This window comes from Ailuropoda melanoleuca, chromosome 16 (assembly GCF_002007445.2).
Source record: "Ailuropoda melanoleuca isolate Jingjing chromosome 16, ASM200744v2, whole genome shotgun sequence".
Taxonomy (NCBI): Eukaryota; Metazoa; Chordata; class Mammalia; order Carnivora; family Ursidae; genus Ailuropoda; species Ailuropoda melanoleuca.
In genome coordinates this window covers 1,255,960-1,276,530 of record NC_048233.1, presented here as the reverse complement: position 1 = coordinate 1,276,530, position 20,571 = coordinate 1,255,960, and the positions used below count along the sequence as shown (strand labels likewise).

At 43.3% G+C, this 20,571-nt stretch overlaps 1 protein-coding gene across 3 annotated transcripts in view; it reads left to right on the top strand.

Moving 5' to 3' along the window:
- CACNA1C (calcium voltage-gated channel subunit alpha1 C) overlaps positions 1-20,571 on the top strand; it is a 665,077-nt gene that overhangs the window by 409,555 nt on the left and 234,951 nt on the right. The window contains exon 1 of one of the 3 annotated variants that reach the window (XM_034646388.1): positions 556-1,056. The exons of 1 other annotated variant lie outside the window; for it this stretch is intronic. The gene's annotated coding sequence lies outside the window, so the exon portion shown is untranslated. Of the gene's footprint in view, positions 1-555; positions 1,057-20,571 lie in introns of those variants that run through there. One more of the 3 variants, XM_034646389.1, reaches the window with a different exon arrangement.

Below are 20,571 nucleotides of genomic sequence, written 5' to 3'. Positions count from 1 at the left end.
GGTATGGGATATGTGGCTAATCTGAATTGAAACCACACTGACCATGTAACATATATAGCAGATTTCGAAGATTTAGCACAAAGGAGTGACAAACATCTCATGAAAAATTCTTTGTATTTATTACAGTTGAAATGATAATATTTGGGTTATGTTGTGTTAAATAAAATATATTATCACAGTTCATTTCACCTGTATTTACTTTTTTAATGTGACTGCTAGAAAGTTTAAATTACATGTATGGCTCATATTTGGGGCTTGCATCATATTTCTGGTAGATAGAGCTATCTCAGACTCTTCTTCCTATCCTCTCTTGAGCCTGTAGCTAATAGGCATTTGTCCCCATCACTTCTCCAAAATAGATGTTTTCAAAGTCTCAGGAGTCTGCATGTTGCTGAAGCCAGTGGTCACTTTCCCATCCTTGTATCTGCAGCACAAGGCCGATTTCCATGCAGTCACCTATTTGTGCCCAGACAAAATCAAAGGGGAATCATTAGGAGTCAGGAGGTGTATGGGGACGAGAGAGAATGTGGTTCACGGCCATGTGAGGACAGGAGCTAGGAAACCCTGGCATGGAGAGAGGGCCCAGCAAGGGAACAGAGATACTATAGCAAATTTTAGCAATGGTACCCTTCTGTCCAGGCTGCCCAGCTAACACAAAACCAGCTGTGTTCGTGTATAGCTTTGTGACTGCAAAGGGCCTGCCCATTGCCTCTCAGACCTCTCTGGGCAGTGGTGATGCCCTTCGCAGGGCGATACGCACACAGAGGGAATGCCATCTTATGATGGTCACGGTCCCTCCCACACACACACCTTGGCTCTGGTTCCTGCACTGGGGATGCCTGCAAATTCTGCTCTGCCAAGCTTCCTTCAGAGAATTCAGGGTCTGACAGCTCCATATCCCCTTCCTCTCTTCTAGGCTTTTTAGTGCAATTTTAGAACAAGCAACCAAAGCCGACGGGGCAAATGCTCTGGGAGGGAAAGGAGCTGGATTTGACGTGAAGGCACTGAGGGCATTCCGTGTGCTGCGCCCCTTGCGCCTGGTATCTGGAGTCCCAAGTAAGTAAAGCCATTCTTCTGGTTCACAGTGGTATCTTGTCACCCTCCTCTGTTGTCCTGTGCTGAGTTGCCAGGAGCACNACCCTTTTAAAAAAAAAAAAAAAAAAAAAAAAAACTGATTCCATATAAAAATGGAGGTGTTTTTTCTTAAATGAATTCCTTTGTTTTAAAGAACCTAACTCTGATGCAAATCCGTCAAAACACACTGTGGTCCCAGCTCCTGTGAACACCTGGAGAACATCCATAGCAGCCAAACAGCCAAACGAAGACAGGCTACCCAGGGAAAGAAATCCCTTGGCCATCTGAGCCATCCCTCCAGGGCCCTGGGCTGGGAATTTAAATACATTTGCAGCAGAGGGGCCAGGTGAGCAGAGAAGGCTAATCCCCAAGGCTCAGGCACAAGGTATTTTAGCCAATGAGATTATCTCTACTTTCTGTATTTTTCCAAAGAACAATCAGAATAGCATCAGTCGATGTTCAAAAAGTTCTATTTGCCATTTCTCTCAACCTTCTCCTTCTTTCATGTCAAATGGGATATTTCCGGCTTCAGAAGCCCTATTTATGGGCGGGCTGCATGCCTTTGTGAGAATTGGTTTTGCCCAAGGGTGGAGGGTGTTCGGCTCTCTGAATCAGGCCAAAGGGCATTGGAGAGATATTGTCTATCCAGACATTACTCCCGTGAATGGCCCCTCTTCTACCTCTTCAGATGACCTCCTGGCACTGAACACAGCAGCTTCGGGCATCCAGTGTCACCTCCAACAAAGCACAGCCCCAGTTGCTCTTGGGGGTTAAATCAGAGAGCTCCTCGTTCCACTCCTCCTTGACCTGAGCATAATTCTGGACTTATGTGCTGAGATTTTTCCCTCTCAAGTTAACTCCATCAGATCTGGCCCATAACTCAAGGTAGAGAATGTCCCTATGACTGGGCTGAAACCAGATGAGGTTAGAGATGGGAGCAGGGGAACAGGAAAACAAAGAGGTCCTCTGAACACCGAGCCTTTACCATAGAAACAAGAAGGACTTTATATTAAACTGTTTGATTGTTTGATTCTTTCTGTATGTGCACAGAATAGTGAAAAGATCTTCCCAAAGTAACCTAATTAACCAGCAGCAGAGCGGGACTAGAATCAGGTCTCCTGACTTCCAAACAAACTTTCTTTCCTATCGTACAATACAACTTCTTGTAAAGGATTGACTAGTATATAACTTGATTGTCTTAGACTTTTACACATATATCCCATCTCTTCAATTATGTTATAAGCCCCTGGAAGCCCAGAACTGGGCCCCAATTGTCTCTGTTCCTGCACTGTGCCTACAATGGTCTCTGTACAAGGTAGGGGAATTTACTAGATAAATGAAAGCAAGAGTTGGAATGTTTTCTTCACAGTGGGGCCCCCTAGGCAAATTTTGTGGCCTGTCTTAAACTCAAAAGTGAACCTGGAGCTAAGCCACACAAACACATTTGGAGCAGATTCTTTCTACTTGGCCTTAACCATTTTAGGGCATCTAGGAGTGGAAAAAGTACACAGTTGACCCTTGAACAATGTGGGGATTAGGTGTGCTGACCCCACCTTGTGCAGTTGAAAATCCATGTATAACTTTTGACTCCTCCAAAAGTTCTCTACTATAACCTGCTGTTGACCATAAGTCTTACTGATAACATACACGGTCAGTTAATACATATTTTGTATGTGCTATAATATACTATATTCTTACAATGAAGTAAGCTAGAGAAAAGAAAATGTTATTAAGAAAATCATACAGGGGGGTGCCTGGGTGACTCAGTTGGTGAAGCATCTGCCTTCAGCTCAGATCATGATCCCAGGCTGCTGAGATTGAGTCCCACATCGGGCTCCCTGCTCAGCGGGGAGCCTGCTTCTCCCTCTCCCCCTGTCCCTCCCCCTTCTCACGCTCTCGCTCTCTCTCTCTCTCTCTCTCTCTCGCTCTCACTCCCTCTCTCAAATAAGTAAATAAAATCTTTTAAAAAAAAAGAAACAAAGAAAATCATATGGCGGGGGGGGGCGCGGCAGCACCTGGGTGGCTCAGTTGGTTAAGCATCTGCCTTCGGCTCAGGCCATGATCCCAGGGTCCCATGATGGAGCCCTGAGTCAGGCTCCCTGCTCAGTGGGGAGCCTATTCCTCCCTCTCCATCTGCCCCTCCCCACCCTGCTCATGTGCTCTCTGGAGCACACTTTCCTTGAATAAATAAATACATTCTTAAAAAAAAAAAGAAATCATACAGTGGGAAAAAATACATTTACAGTACTGTTCTGTATTTATCAAAAAAATTCTGCCTGTAAGTAGACCTACACAGTTCAACTCCTATTGTCCAAGGTACAACTGAATATGATGGCCAAGATCCAATTTCCCTTTTGTGAAGCCTAAATTCTTTGGGTTTTCTTGGTCAGTCAGCCCTAACTCAATAGACCAAAATCAAGGAATGAGAAGGAAGGTGAGAATAACTTTAAACATGACTTTAAGGAGCTTAATATGATGGTGAAGCCAATATGTCAGTGACAGAACTATGAACTATTCCAAACTTCCAACCAAACTACAGTGGATAAGGTAAATCTTATCCTCTTATGTACATGCTTATTAGCAGCCCACACTTTCAGAGCATTGTTCTGGGTATGAGGACATACCATAAAGAACAAATATGGTCCCTTCACCTGAGGAATCTGATGATCTAATACGAGTGTATCAGTCAGCCTTTGCTGTAGGAACAAACAATCCCAAATTCTCAAGGACTTAAAACCAGAAACATTTATACCTGGTCATGTTACATGACGATGTGGCCAGCTGCCGCTTTTCTGGACTCAGCTAGACTCTGAGCTTGACCAGCCTCTATAGGCTCCCTCATTCCAGAGCCCAGGTTGAAGAAACATCCAGCAGGTAGGCCATGTTGTTCTCATGGCAGAGGGCAGATGTTCACAAAGAGGGCAAAGAGCTAAACCACACAAGCATATTTTAGGCTTTTGCTCAAAATGGCTTATATCATGGCTCTTCACTTTCCAGAGGCCAAATCAAGTCACATTGCTATCTTTGTCCCAAGGGTAAGGGGACATAGAAGTACCTGTAGAGAAGCAAGGGTGAATAATTGTGAATAAACAGTCTAGTCTAACACAAAGGCATTGAGGAGTTTCTTATTAGCAGAGATAGTTACAGTAATTACTCTAGAAATTCTTCATTAGAGATGCATATGGTTGAGAGTCACTTATGCTTCAGTGCATTAAAGCAGACAATCAGATTAGACACAGTCGCTAGGGTTCCACAGTAGAAACTTCCTAAAGAAGGTGTCACAGCCCCACATGCATTTAATTAATGGTAGAACTGTATTGTGGGGTCAGGAAGAGGTAACATGCCTTGGAATTCTCTCATCAAGAAGATGAGGATATGGGGGCGCCTGGGTGGTGCAGCGGTTAAGCGTCTGCCTTCGGCTCAGGGCGTGATCCCGGCATTATGGGATCGAGCCCCACATCAGGCTCCTCCGCTATGAGCCTGCTTCTTCCTCTCCCACTCCCCCTGCTTGTGTTCCCTCTCTCGCTGGCTGTCTCTATCTCTGTCAAATAAATAAATAAAACCTTTAAAAAAAAAAAAAGAAGATGAGGACATGGTACAGTACCTCAAATATAAGACCCTAATATTACCTGCCATGCATTCCAAGAAGATAGCTTTGTCCTTGAAGATGATCACACTGAGATGGTTTTGCAGCTGTGGCCAGCCTTGCAGGTGGCTTCACCCTTACTCATAGGGCTAACAACTGTGTCTTGTGTTCCATGGGTCATCAACAGAGTAGCTCTTTTTGGAGCTTAAAAAAAGGACTAATCCAGCTCATCACCGTTTCTCCTGGAAAAATGTCTATGAGATTTTTAAATAGTAAAGTATGTAGACCACGGTGAGCAAGTGCTCCGTGCTAGTTTGGTTGATACCATCCAGGAAGATGGCAGCAGTATCTCCTACCACTACAAACCTAGGCAGATTCCATTTCGTAGAATTTTTAGGTGTCTTCTTTCATATTTTAGCAGAACTCCTCGAAAGAGTTGCCTCTATCTGTTGTCTTCAATTCTAGTCTTCTCATTCTCTCTTAAATCTACCAGTCAGGCTTCCCCGCCACTACTGCAGTAAAACATCTCTTGTCAACAATCTCAGTGATTTCCACATTACTGAGTCCAGCGGTTAGTTCCCTGGTGCCATTGTATTTGATCTAGCTGCAGCACTGGATGCAGCCGATCATCCCTTCTCTTTGAACCACTGTCATCACTTGGCTACCAGGACACTGTTCTTTCTTAATTTGTTTGCTTTTCCTTATCAGAATCACTTGCTGATTTCCCCTCACATTCTCATCCTCTTAGCACTGGAGAGCTGCAGGCTCAATCCTCAGGCCTCCTCCATCTCAGGGATGCTCAGTTCCTGAGTATCTGACATTAAATATCCTGAGCCTTCTGGTCTTAAATGTCACCTACATGTCTTCTAATAACTACAAACTGTGTGTCACCAGCTCAGACCTCTCTTCTAAAGTCCAGAATTGTATACTTACAAGCCTATTCTGTTCCTTTAATTTGATGTCTAAGCATCTCAAACTTACCACATCCAATACAGAACTTCCAATCTTCCCAAAGTCTTTCCTGTCTTGGTCAAGGTCAACCTCATCCTTCCAGTTATGCAGGCCAAAAATCTTGGACTTACTTCTTTCTCTTACCCTTTGTAGGCAGTCCCTCAGGAAATCTTATCGGCCATACCTTCAAGAAACTCCCTGTTTCTTACCACCTCCAGCGCCAGCCATCAACACCTCTCACCTGGATTATTACAGTATCTTCCTAACCATATTCTGTTTCCACCTTTGCCCTTTGCCACAGCTTAGTCTCAACACAGTAGCCAACATGGTCCTTTTAAAATACAAGTCTTCATAAAATACACATCATGGCTTTGCTCAGAGCCCTCCAAGTCTCCCCTCTGAAATCCTCTCCCTCCACCCTTTCCTTCTGTCTGTCCCTCCTTGCCAGCCTCCATGACCTCCTTGCCATGCTTCCAACATTCCAAACCCACTACCAACATGGAGCCTTCATGCTTGCTGCTCCTCGTGTCCGCAATGTCCTTTCCCCAGCTCTCCGCTGGGCTGCTTGCTCACCAACTTCGGCCTCCACAGAAATGTCATCTTACCAGAGAGCCTGCTCTCCCAACCCATGTCAGCCATCTGCACATTTCCTGTGCCCCTTCCCTGCTTTATTTTTCTCACTTCGCTTGTCACCATCTGTCACACCGTATATGTACTTGTGTATTTACTTACTTCCCCTTGTCTCATGAGAATATAACCTCCAGGAGGACAATTTTTGTTCATTTTGTTCACTGTTGTTTCCTCAGCATCTACAATGCCGGATAAATCTCTGTGGAATGAATGGCTGTCTCTACTCAGCCACCTCATGGCTGAGGGGCAGTGCTCCACACAGCGGTTACTAAGAACTAACCGGCTCACTCAAATTCTGGTGCTGACCCACCTTCCAGTTATAAACGCCCCACTTCCAGAGGGTGTTTATTTCTTCTATCCTCTTTGATCTTCGTGACAGTTGTGTGATATGTGGATATATACAGAGGTGACATGTATGTTATTCCTTATAACAAATAGGTTAGTTGGATGGTTTGTGCAATATGTAACTCTAAGCCCAAAAAATTGCTCTTATTTTTTAAATGTCTATATGTGTATTAAATGCTATTAAAATCTTTTTTTTTTTTTTGAGAGGGAGAGAAAGAGTGGAAGGGCGGAGAGGCCAAGGGAGAGAGAGAATCTTAAGCAGTCTCCATGCCCAATGTGGAGCCCAACGTGAGGCTCAATCTCACAGCCCTGAGATCATGACTTGAGCTGAAATCAAAAGCCAGATCCTTTAACCAACTGAGCCACCCAGGTCCTCCATCACTGAAATCTTAAGATCACAGATTATGAAGTGAGAGAGATGATTGTGAGAGTGCAAGTCATATATTAATTTGTTCAACAAAACCTACTGAGTGCACCCTTGATAGAAGATTTTCTAGCTGTTACAGCAGATGCAGAAAGGAGTCAGATGCTAAGTGTGTTTTCAAAGAGATTGATATGTAGAAGAAAAGATGTTCAAATAAATTATGGTATAGAACAAAAATTGGAAAATGCTCTCCCCAACCTCAGAAACAAATCCTAAGAAAAATGTAATGAGTTCTGTGACAAGGATGTTTTGGAGATGCCATACTTTTGGGAGTGGGGATAAAGAACCAGGAAAGCTTCTTGAAGGAGGTGGCATTTGGGATAGATCCTAAAGAATAAATAAGGAGGGATGGTCTAGAAAGTTATGAAAAGAAAGGAGAATGACTGTGGCCCTGGAGTTGTACACAGTAAGGCTGTAAGTTTTCGGAGGTGATTTCACTGTGGTTGTTAAAATTAGTTGACTCTTTCTGTGCAGTTCTGTGTAATTGAAAGGTTTGTCCATTTTGCTTCATCAAGACTTCCACAATTAAGGATCTCTGTTCCCACTGCTTGTGAGGCACTCCTCACAGCAGGAGTGCTGTGAAGAATGCATATTGTACCGAAGGATAGGCCATATGGAATAAACGTTACACAGTGAACGTGAACAATAACATGGAGGGTTGTGATTAAATATTTGCAGTGTATACAACAGGAGTGCATTTGTTTGTGGAGCAATAAGCAAAGGGTCACTTCTTCCTTTCCATGTAATCGCATATGCCTCCTGGAGAAGAACTTTTAGGAGTGGATTGAATAAAGGGAGCAGACAGATGGAGGTGAGAAAATGCTTTTTTAGATTTGTGAGGTCTTTGACAAAAACTCTCAGCAGCCAACTTGGTTTGACAATGAAGGGGACTGAGCAGTCACCCCCATGCAAGACCAGAGCCGGCCATAGAAAATAGCATCCATTCACCGTGAACATTTATTGAGCACTTTCTGTGAGGCAAGCACTAAACGAGGGGACACAGAGATAAATAGAATACTATTCCCATCTGTTAAGATACTTGAATGCTTTAGAGACTTTTGATTTGACATGCTTTCCCTATGGTATGAATTTTTGTAAGATTAGCTCTTTCTCAGTTAAAAGTGTATTTTCTGGAATCACACAGAATAGAAAACAGCTATTAAACAATGGTTTGCTTCCTAATTGAGAAGTGAGAAGGAGCACTAAGGACCATGTGTGGAGAGTCAAACCCTTTCTTCCTATTTTTTCCTGCTCAGACTAGAACTGTTTCCTAAAAACAAATCAACGTCAATCAGCCAAATAGAAGGTGCCAGGAGAAACAAGACATAGTGGTTTTGAGCAAGAACTCTTAAATCAGACTTCCTGGCTTCTTCACTGACTTACTCTGTGACCTTACGGAAGTTACTAAGGCTTTCTGTGCCTTAGCTTCCTCATCAGTAAAATGGAAATAACAGTAGAACCTATTTCATATGTTGTTAGAAAAACTAAAGGAGTTGATACATGAAAAGCACTTAAACAGTGCCCTGCTTCTAGTTAGTGCTCAGTTAAATGGTAGGGGTTACGTTACATTGTATCCCATCACATGGTGTTACATGAGGCATGTGAAATGAAAGTACACAACAAATCCCTATCAACACAAAACAGATACACTTTTTATTTTTTAAGATTTTATTTATTGATTTTAAAGAGAGAGCATGAAAGCAGGGAGGGGCAGGGAAGGAGGGAGATTCTGAAGCCGACTCTGTGGTGAGCGCGGAGCTCAATCCCACAATCCTGAGATCGTGACCTGAGCCAAAACCAAGAGTTGGGCACTTAACCGACTGAGCCACCCTGGTGCTCCAAAACAGATACACTTTATTTTTTTTTTAAAGATTTTATTTATTTATTTGACAGAGATAGAGACAGCCAGTGAGAGAGGGAACACAAGCAGGGGGAGTGGGAGAGGAAGAAGCAGGCTCATAGCGGAGGAGCCTGATGTGGGGGCTCGATCCCACAACGCTGGGATCACGCCCTGAGCCGAAGGCAGACGCTTAACCGCTGTGCCACCCAGGCGCCCCCAGATACACTTTAAATGGTAAAGAACATTTAAGAATTAAATAGCAACATGAGACCAAAAACTACCAGAGAGGCATTATGTATGATAGTGAAGTAGATTGAAGGGGTGAGTTTCCCAGTGACTGTGGCAGCCCAGGAAAACTTTATGAGGAGATAGTATTTGAAATGAGCCTTAAGTTTTTGGTAGAAGACGTAGGGAGGAGATGAAAGGACATTGAGGGCAAAAATCTCATTTGTTTGGGTCACCAGGGCAGGCCAGCCCAGGCCAGCACGTAGGTCTCTGCGTGGATCAGTCCACCACTGAAGAGGCCGTAGTAAGAACCGGGTGAGGCAGGTCGGCCCCACCGTGGTGGGTCCTGGATGTCGGGCCAGTAAGGCTGTTTTCTAAATAGACTCTGTTCTTTCCTCTCTGCTGAAAACATTCAAAAGACTGCGCTGCAGAGAGACAGCAAAATGCCTCGGGAATCTCCTCAGAGAGTATCAAAACGGATGGCAGATCTTGGACTCCAGGGAGGTTCAGTAACCCACCCTGGACACCACTAGCTGGTGGCAAAGCTGGGGTCAGAACCAGACCCAAGCAGCCTACCTTCTCCCACCCTGCCCAACCTCCCTCCTGGGGACCAGGTCCAGGGCATCCAGCCCTCTGAGCACTCCGCCACAGACCTTACCCTACACAACACCTACCACACGGCCTTTGTTGCTATTGATAGAGCACATTCTTGACTTAAAACTTCCTGTTGCAAAAGTTAAAAACTCACCTGAGTGCCCAAGTACCCAGGTGAACCATATTCATCCCGTAAAGCAGTTTTTCCCCCAGAATGCCTTCTCCCCTCCTGGGGGTTAGTAACTGTGAAATTGGCCACACTGATTAGCAAACGCTGACAGTTAATCAGACCCATTGGGGGCATATTAGAGCTGCTAAAAACAACTTTTCTGAGTGTGTTTACACTTTGATGGTTCAAAAGCAGTTATACCATCCTGCCTGAAATTTGCTGTTTGGTAAGTTGGGCCACAGTGGATTTGCAGTCACCATTACTCTCCCAGGACAATGTTCCCGGGGGGGTGCCTGCACTGTTAGGAAGGAGGAGAGCTTGGGTACCAGGGATGGTCCCTGCAAAAGCTCCCTCAGTGTATTTAAGGACACCTCACCCTTCCAGATTTGATGAGGGAAAGCCTATCTAGAGATGGTATTTGCAAATCAAATCACCCAGCCCCTGAAATTTACAGATTTTGAAGCCTGCAACCCAGAGAAGACCCATGAGTCAGAGCAGAGATTCAAGTGCACATTGTCCTCTCCCCAACCCCTGCTCTTTCCTCTGCCTGTGTCATCACCTTCCCGGACCTCCCTTTCTTCTGGTTCATGTGACAATCCCATAAAGTGCCAGCATGTTGCAGGTGAGGTGGGAGAGCTGAAGCCTGAAGTGGACTGAAGACTGGAATCCAGCCTGGCCTTCATGCTCACCTAGCTCAGGGACCTTGGGCAGGTTGGTTCGCTCTGGATCTCTGTTCTACCTGTAACTTGAAGGGCCTGACCTGCCTGGCCTCTGAGTCTCTTTCCCCCTTCCTCATGGACCAGCCTCTCTTTACCGGCCCTGGCCGGTAGCAGGCCTTCTTGCTTCTCCACTCTCTGCTTCATTTCCTTGGACTTAGCTCTCTTCTTCCCCTCACTTTCTAATTTGCTTTCTCTGCCCTTTCATCCCTTTTGTCCTAAAGGGATATTAAATGTCACAGGGCCTAAAACCAAAATGAGGGAACTTGAACCACTTACGAGGCTACTCGATACAAGGACAGGGGCAGGTGCCTAAGTCCATCCCTCTCTCTACTTCTCCCTAGGAGGGACCAGAAGCTGCCCATCCCACTGTCCATCCTATGTAGAAATCCTGTCTGCAGCATCTTCTAGGTCTCTCGTCTGCCACTTTCTTCTACTAAAACAGGAAAACTTGTTCCCTGCATTCCTCTTAGGGTGCCATTTCTGAAGGACATCTGAGTGGGAAGGGACATTAGGTATCTGGTCCAACCAAGTTTCCATTTTACAGATGAGAACACTGTGACCAGACATCTTAAATGGCCTTCTGAAGGTCACACAGCTCCCTGGTGGCAGGCAGACAGGACTTAATTCCTATACCACCTGTAAGAAGACTGATAGGAGTCATGATGGGATCCTCCAGTTTTGTATAGTCTTTGGAGCTCACAGAGTTGCCTCACACACATTAGTTCACAGCCACCCCAAGATGGAAGGCTGAGGGGACGTCAGTGCTCCCTCCCACTTTCCTGCTCCAGGCAGCCTGCTGGCTTGTGTTCGCTAAGGCAGAGCAGACCCTCTGGAGGACAGCTATAAACAGCATGGCCTCTTAACATTCCAAACAGGTTGGCTGGCCTGCTTTGCTGTGAGGAGTCTGAAGTCAGCTCCCTGGTGTTGGCATTCCTTGCCTACCAGAAACAGAACAGAATTTAGAATAGGGTCCCGCCCCAGTCCCCCAAAACCTGTCATGTTCAAGACAGCTGGGAGTTGATGCCTACCCTCTCCCATGTCACCCAGCATGATTCTACTACTGCACCCCCTCCTCTACTTTGGGAGCTCTTGACCCCTCCTTTCCAAATGCTCCAGAATAGGAGGTCAGGGGCACAGTTACAGCCCCAGTTCTGCTACCAACCTCTCTGTTCCCTGCTTCACGTTGCTTCAGTTTCTTTATCTACAAAGTGAGATTAGTGATGAGTATTCCATGGACAGGGATGAGGTTTTACCTCTCAAGCCCCATGAGCTTCTAGCAGCTAAGACTCCTTTAAATCCACCTCTTGAAGAGAAACGTTATGAACTGTGATGAGCCATGGCATCAGGTAGTAAGGAAAGGAGGATGACCCCAATGCAGCAAAACAAGTTAATTCAAACAATGAGCATATTTCAGAAGTTCCAGGCCCTGTTGTCATGGAGTTTTCCTGAGAGGTTATTGAATATCAATAACAGTATCTGACCAAACTGGGAAAATCTCTATTATTTGGTGTTCTACATACAGCAGCTTAAAAAATAATAATGACAGAGAATGCATCCAATCACACAATAACTTCTCATATTTACTAAAGGAAAGCACAGACATTCCCCCATGATGAAAATGTCCCTTTTTGATTTAAAAACAAAATGTAGGTGGTGATCAGTGTTAGGGTTACCACCAACCATAAGCAATATTCTGCATCAGTGCAAGGCTTTCAGACTGCAGGAACTTTATTGGCTGATTAATCGGCCCAGTGGTCCGGGAAGGCAGGGACATTATCCCTAATTTATAGATAGGCAAATACAGTCCCAAGCGCTTCTCCCAGAGTAATGAACAGAGATGGGTTCAGACTATTTTCCAAGTCAGGAATACTCCCTGTAGGACTCAGGTCACTGTGGTTTGGAGGAGGGCATATTTTCCCATCAGGGTGCTCCCTGTGGCTTTCAAGATTGAGGACAATTGATAGTTAGGGTGCTGGTTTATTTATGTTTTGATGGTTGGTGAACCAGGGACTTGTGAGAAAGTGGGAGGCACTCTGGGTCTGCAGGTGAAGAAACCAGGGATCTAAGTCTGGCCAGCAAGGTGACCTTATTGTTTAACCTCTGACTTTCAGTTTCCTCATCTGGGAGATGGAAGGGTTAAACTGTGGTAACCCTCAAATTCTTCTGAGCTGTATCATCCTGTGCTTCAATGGCAGAGAACAGCGGTAACCTCAGAATTTCTTCTTTTAATCACAAATTCCAGATGTAGTCACCTTTGGCAAATCCCTTCACTCTTTTAACTCCCAACACATTAGCAATCAGGCCAGAGGTGGAAGAATATGTTATATAGTAAGTCAACAATATTTATTTATTTATTTATAAAGATTTTATTTATTTAACAGTCAGAGAGACAGAGCACAAGCAGGGGGAGTGGCAGGAAGAGGGAGAGGGAGAAGCAGTCTCCCCTCTGAGCAGGAGGCCAACATGGGGCTTGATCCCAGGACCCTGGGATCATGACCTGAGCTGAAGGCAGACACTTTAACTGACTGAGCCACCCAGGCATCCCAGTCAATAATATTTATTAAGCACTAAGTCCATGTGCCCAGGACTGTGGCAGGTGGCAGGTGGCAGCTCACAGAAAAAGAGAGAGCTTCTTAAACTCAGGAAGCTCCATGATTGATTCTCTTTTGTGCCTGGCCCTTTCCTGGAGATCCCCAAAAATGAAATAACAGCCAGCAGCAAGGTGACTATAACCTAATTTAAAATAATGATAATAATAAAGGCCACTTAGACTTACAAGTGACCCATGCTTTATAAGTGCTGGAAGGAAAAATGAGGGGTTAGAAAATGAAGATACAGTGAGGTCAGCATCCCATGAAATGGTCAATACACAGAGCATGAGTTCCAGGTACCTGTTACTCTTGGTCAGTTCCCTCCTGCTGATCTGTGCCAATTAGTAGGTGAGGACATAGATAGTGGAGTCCCACTACCTGAGTTCAAATTCCCAGAGCCACCACTTATTAGCTATATGCCTCAGTTTCCTGATCTATAAAATGGGGGTTAAAATTGCATTTACTTCATGGGTTGTTGTGAGGATTAAATAAACAAATGTTCATAAAGCATTTAGAATTGTGCTCAACACATAAGAAGCATTCAGCAAATATTAGCTATTAGTATTCCTGTGGGTCCAACCCTCTACTTACCTCAGGCTCCAAGTTGGGCTGGTTAGAAGAAGGGGAACATCTACAATTGATTTTTTAAATTAACTTTAATGAAGTATAATTCATATTCAATAAAATTCATATATTTGAAGTGTATTGTCACAACTGTAATAACAGTAGTATAATCTCATTTACCCAATCCTCCATCCTGTGTGATTGTTATTTTTTTTTACTTATGCATATATTTAAACCCCATCCTACAGTGTTAATATTTTTTTGGCTTTTAAACAGTCAGTTGTCTTTTAAGTAAATTATGAAAAAACATAAACGTAGTCTTTTATATTTACCCACTCATTTGTCATTTCTAGTGCTCTCCATTCCTTTCTATAGATCCAAGTTTCCTTCTGCTATCATTTCCCCTCACCCTGAAGGACATCCCCTAGGATTTATATTACACAGATCTGCTGCTGCGAAATTCTGTTTTTGTTTATCTGAAAATGTCTTTATTCCATCCTCTTTTTGAGGAATATTTTAGCTGGATATACAGTTCCTGTTTGACACATTTTTTTTCTTCTCAGAACTATAAAGATTGCTGTTCCATTTTCTCTGGCCTCCATTGTCTCTGATAAAAAGTCATTGATATTCTTATCATCGTTCCCCTGTACATGTTTCTTTTTTTTCTTGACTACTTTCTAGATTTTCTATCTTTGGCTTTTAGCAGTTAACCATAATGTCCCTGTGGTTTTCTTTATTTTTCCTACTTGGAGCTCACTGAGCTTTTCAGATTCATTCATAAGTTGAAGGCTTTCATCAAGGTTGGGGAATTTGAGACCATCATTTCTTCAAATATCTATATGTATTTTCTTGCTTCAATTTCATGCTTCCGTTTCTGAGATTAAATTACACTTACATTAAGCCATTTTATATTATGTCATTGGTCCCTTAGTCTTTGTTCAGTTTTCTTCAGGTTTTGGTTTTTTGTTGGTTTTTTTTTTGGCTCATAGATTGAATAATTTCTATTGATTATTCTTCCAGTTCACTTTTTCCTCTGCTATCCTCATCTTCAATAAATGTAATCAATAAACTTTTCATTTCAGTTACTCTTTATAGGATCTCCATTTGATTTCTTTTTATGTTTTTAATTTATCTGTGAAATTCCCTATCTGTTCTCTTGTTAAGGCCATATACCTCTTTAATTCTTTTAATATATTTTCCTTTATTCTTTAAACATTTTTAAGCTGGTTTAAAATCCTTGTCTGCTAAGTCTGACATCTGAGCAATCTCATTTTAACTTCCCTGGTGAATGGTTTTACTTGATTATGTATCACATTTTCTGATTTCTTTATATAGCTAGTGATTTTCTTCTGAATTTTGGAATTGTGAATAATATGTTATAGAGAACTGGATTCTATTATCTTACTAAAAGTGTTGATTTTTCAGCAGGCAGTTCAATTGCTGGCTGATCACCATGAACTTGTGTTGGCTTGGCTTTTCGCTTGTTGGTACAAACTGATTAAAAGCCAAAGCCTTCAACCTCCAAACTCCATTTTCCTTTCAGATCTTGTCAAAGCTTCCTTCCTTACAGGCTTTGTCAAGAGTTGGTCTTACTGGGGCACCTGGGTAGTTCAGTCAGTTAAGCATCTGCCTTCAGCTCAGGTCACGATCCTGGGGTCCTGGTATCGAGCCCCATGTTGGGCTCCCTGCTCAGCGGGGAGCCTGCTTCTCCTTCTCCCCACTTCTTGTGCTCTCTCTCACTTTCTCTCTCTCGCTCTCTCTCTCTGAAATAAATAAATAAAATCTTTTTTTTTCTTAAGTCTTACTGTAGGGTAGGTTATTTATTCCAGGTGTACATTTCTGGTGTTTCAATTAGTTTCCCAGGGCATTGCTGAGATAATAACTAGACTTCTCCAGTATGTCAGGCCCAGAATGCTATCCTGCTCTTTCCTCAGCACTGCTTAACCTATAGTATTTCTTTTCTGCTTTTAACCCTGTAACAGCTGATATTTGATAGCCCTCTGTGGTTTCACTGTGCACATATATGACCCAGCCCTAAGCCACGGACACACAGGGAACCCCTACACAAACTTCTGGGGCTCCTTATCTACCTAGCTTTCTCCTCTCTGATATCACAGCACAGCCACTACAGCTGCCCAAATTCTGATCTGATCTCTGCCTTTTCAGATCAGTGGGGCTGCAGTGGTCTGTCTGCTTGGACTGTAGTTCTTGGTGCTACAGTGAAGAATTTGTTGCCAGTCACAGAATATGGTGTTCACCTCATGAATTTCAATTCTCTCAGGGATTACAGCCCTGTGCTGCTTTATGTCCACTTTCTGAAAATAATTTCCTCATATTTTTGCCCAGTTTTTAATGTTTTTGGTAGATGGGCTCATCTGCTACTAGTTTCTCCAAAATGGTGAGGAATGGAAGTGTACTTGATTTTTAAATCTCAAAATTAATGACTACTATGTTAGCAGATGTAAAGTATTCCCCAAACATTATATAAATTATATATATTATTTCTTATGTAATACATAATATAATTCTGAGTTATATTATAAAAGTTATATATTAGTTCATTTGTCACACATTTATTGAAGACTTATTATATATAAGGCACCGTGATAGTTGGAAGAAGGAAAGGTACTAGAATCTTTCTTAAGATATTTAGAAAATAACCCAACAAATCTTAGATCCAGAGTGAGCTTTCTCATCCAATATCCTCTTTTAAAGGTGTTGAGGGGCGCCTGGGTGGCACAGCGGTTAAGCGTCTGCCTTCGGCTCAGGGCGTGATCCCGGCGTTATGGGATCGAGCCCCACATCAGGCTCTTCCGCTATGAGCCTGCTTCTTCCTCTCCCACTCCCCCTGCTTGTGTTCCCTCTCTCGCTGGCTGTCTATCTCTGTCAAATAAATAAAATCTTTTAAAAAAATAAAAATAAATAAATAAAGGTGTTGAAACCTAGACCCAATAAGATGATGTAACTGCCAAGGTCACACAGCTATTAGAGGCAGAAGAGAAAATAGTCCGACATTTTTTTTCCAATAAATCTGAAATCTCTTTAAACAAAACAAAACACTAAGCATAAGGCTTAGAGATTTTCCCCTATATGGGAGATTTGATCAGTGCCAAAGCCTCTATTGATTCACTAGTGATTTGAGCCAGAAAGGGAAATAAATAAGTCTGGAATCCTAAGAACATTTTGTTTGAGTTTCATAGAAAGATTGACTTTAGTGTACAAAGTCACTATAAGTTGACATCAATAAACAAGCTTGTTTCTTTGTTAAACCCCACCTCAAGAACAGCTAGGGAAGAGAAAGCTATGAGTTGCCTGGGTATGTATACTAGTGTTTGTTGGAAAAATAGAGATATAATCAGGACTATCTTAGTAACTCATCCAACTTGATAACTCTATAGTAAGGATGTCTCCTTTGCCACTGAATCATGGAGACATTTTTCAATTTTCCTAAAATCTGCACCTTTTACACATTTCTGAAAGAAGGAGTAAGAATCAGCAGTGACTATAACCAAACCATCACTTCCTCCTGTTTAATCTTATTACCAGGTATTTCACTCTGCATTTAACCAGTCCACAGAAACTTCACTCCAATAAGCTCTATCCCAAGGGTCTGGCACTAAAAGAATTTGACTAGCAGAGATTTCCCAACCTTTTCTAATATGTCCATGTATTCAAAGTCCCAGTTACCTGGATCTGGCATGGTGGTAGTAGGGAAAATTATAATGAAGGGACTTCCCTAGGTAGTCTTCCTTAAGAAGTACAGATCACTTTTGCATTGTGAAATGGCACATGAGGTAATTTGGATCAACTGTCCTACTGAGGACAACTAGAAAGACTGAACAAAATAATCTAAATCTCTTTTCTGAAACTTGAAAAAAAATGCCTGCCAAAAACAAATATCAATCTTCTCTGGAGAAAGATAATACCGTCAAAGTTCTCAAATTATTTTGAAAAACAATTTTACAAAAATAAGGTCTAACCCACAACACAAAATAACTAGGCACACAAAGAGACAAGATAACAGGAATGAAAATGAGTAGAGGGGAGGGAAAAAGATGGCGGAGGAGTAGGGGACCCCTGTTTCAGCTGGTCCCCTGAGTCGAGCTGGATATGTACCAGACCATCCTGAAAACCCATGGAATCAGCCTGAGATGTAGGAAGATACATCTGGATCTCTACAAATGAACATCTCCAGTGCTGAATATTGAGGTATGAAGCGGGGAGCCGTGAATCCGCGCACAGATATCGGAAAATAAATGGAAGGCGGAGGGAGCCGCTGCACTCGGGCACCGGAAAGCAGTAGCCACCTGCACTGGGGAGCGGGCCGGACTCACAACCGGCACCCGTGAGAAAACAGATTGAGGTCGTGAGCCTCGGAACGCGCGACCAGACTGAAAACCGGAGCTCTGGATTGCTCACTGGAACTGGACTAAAACTGGGAGCTCGAAAATGCGTGCATCCAAACTGAAAACTGGAGCTCCGAAGTGCACACTCAAACTAGACTGAAACCGGGAGCTCAGGAGCGCTTGCGCAACCAGACTGAAAACCGGAGCTCCGGAGCACTCACTGGAGCCGGACTGATACTGGAAGCTCGGAAGCAGGCGTGCATCCAGACAAAACCGGCGCTCAGGAGCGCGCACAAACCGCACTGAAACAGGGAGCTCGGGAGCATACGTGGGAATGGGGGGTGGCTGGCGGTGTTAGAAGCACAAAGGACAGAGACATGTTGGCCCTGGAAGTGAGGGCTGGGACACAGGCTGTGGGGTGCACAACACGGGACACTGCAGGGTTTTTGGCAGAACCGACAGAAACAGAGTTAAAGTGGCCAAGAGAACTCAGTGGAGAGCGGACTGTGATCTCTCTGTTCTGAGACAGAGGCTAGGATAAGGCCACTGCTGCTCTGACTCTCAGAAGAGTCACAGAAAACTGCCAGGAAAGCCGCCAGAGAACAAAAGCCTAGAAATACCAGCTCACATTGTGCCCATCCCCATCCCCCCTCGCAGCGGACAGGGCAACTCTACCCAAACAGGGTTGCCACAGCAGGCCCCTCCCCCAGAAGGCAAGCTGAAAAATCAAGAAGCCCACATCCCTAAGGTCCCTATAAAACAAGTGCACACTGCCTGGGTCCTGGTCAATATTTGGGCTCTGGGCAACCCCTCAACCTCTCCTCATCAGAAAGATGAGGAGGAGAAATCCCCCCCAGCAAAGAAAAGATAATGAGTCTGTGGCCTCTGCCACAGAACTTATGGATATGGAATAACCAAATTGTCAGAAATGGAGTTCAGAGTAACAATGGTCAAGATGATGTGTAGACTTGAAAAAAATATTAATGAAAATAGTGCACACTGCCTGGGTCCTGGTCAATATTTGGGCTCTGGGCAACCCCCAGAAATTAAAAATGCTATGAATCAAATGCAGTCAAAACTAGATGCTCTGACGGCCAGGGTAAATGAGGCAGAAGAATGAATTAGTTAATTGGAGGATGGGTTGGGTTAGTAGAAGAGAAAGTTAAAACAGAAACTTGGCTCAAAAAAATCCAATCTCAAGAATGTAGATTACGGGAGATTACTGACGCAATGAACCGTTCCAATGTCAGAATCATCGGCATCCCTGAGGCGGTGGAGAAAGAGAGAGGTCTAGAAGAGATATTTGAACAAATTGTAGCTGAAAACTTCCCTAATCTGACAAAGGGAACAAGCATTCATGTCCAAGAGGCAGAGAGGACCCCCTCCCAAGGTCGACCATGGCAAACCTACACCACATCAAGTCATAGTGCAATTCGCAAATATTAGATCCAAGGATACAGTATCAAAAGTGGCCACGGGGAAGAAAATCCTTACACACAGAGGGAAAAATATCAGAATAACGTCAGACCTGTCTACAGAGACATGGCAGGCTAGGAAGGGGTGGCAGCATATTTTCAAAGCTCTATCCCAGAAAAACATGCAGCCAAAGATCCTTTATCCAGCAAGGCTGTCATTCAAAATTGATGGAGAGATAAGGACCTTCCAGGATAGGAAGAAACTGACCAAATTTGTAACCATGAAACCAGCCCTATAGGAGATATTAAGGGGGGTTCTATAAAAGTAAAAAGGCCCCAAGAGTGATACAGAACAGAAATTTAATCTGTGGAAACAAAGACTTCACGGGCAACATGACATCATTAAAATCATATCTCTCAATAATCACTCTCAATGCANTCTATCAATCTAAATGGCTTAAACTCTCCCATAAAACGCCACAGGGTTGCAGATTGGATAAAAAGACATGACCCATCCATTTGCTGTCTACAAGAGACTCATTTTGAACCCAAAGATGCATTCAGACTTAGAGTAAGGGGATGGAGTACCATCTTCCACGCAAATGGACCTCAAAAGAAAGCTGGAGTAGCAATTCTCATATCAGATAGACTGGATTTTAAACTAAAGACTGTAGTTAGAGATACAGAAGGACACTCTATTATTCTTAAAGGATGTATCCAACAATTGGATATGACAATTATAAATATATATGACCCCAATAGGGGAGCAGCTAGTTAAACAAGCCAACTCTTAACCAGAATAAAGAGACATATAGGTAAAAATACGTTAATAGTAGGAGACCTCAACACTCCACTATCAGCAATAGACAGATCACCTAAGCAGAAAATCAACAAAGAAACAAGAGCTTTGAATGACATACTAGATCAGATGGACCTCATAGATATATACAGAACACAACACCCCGGAACAACAGAATACTCATTCTTTTCTAATGCACATGGAACTTTTCCCAAAATAAACCATATACTGGGTCACAAAATAGGTCTCAACCGATACCAAAAGACTGAGATTATTCCCTGCATATTCTCAGACCACAA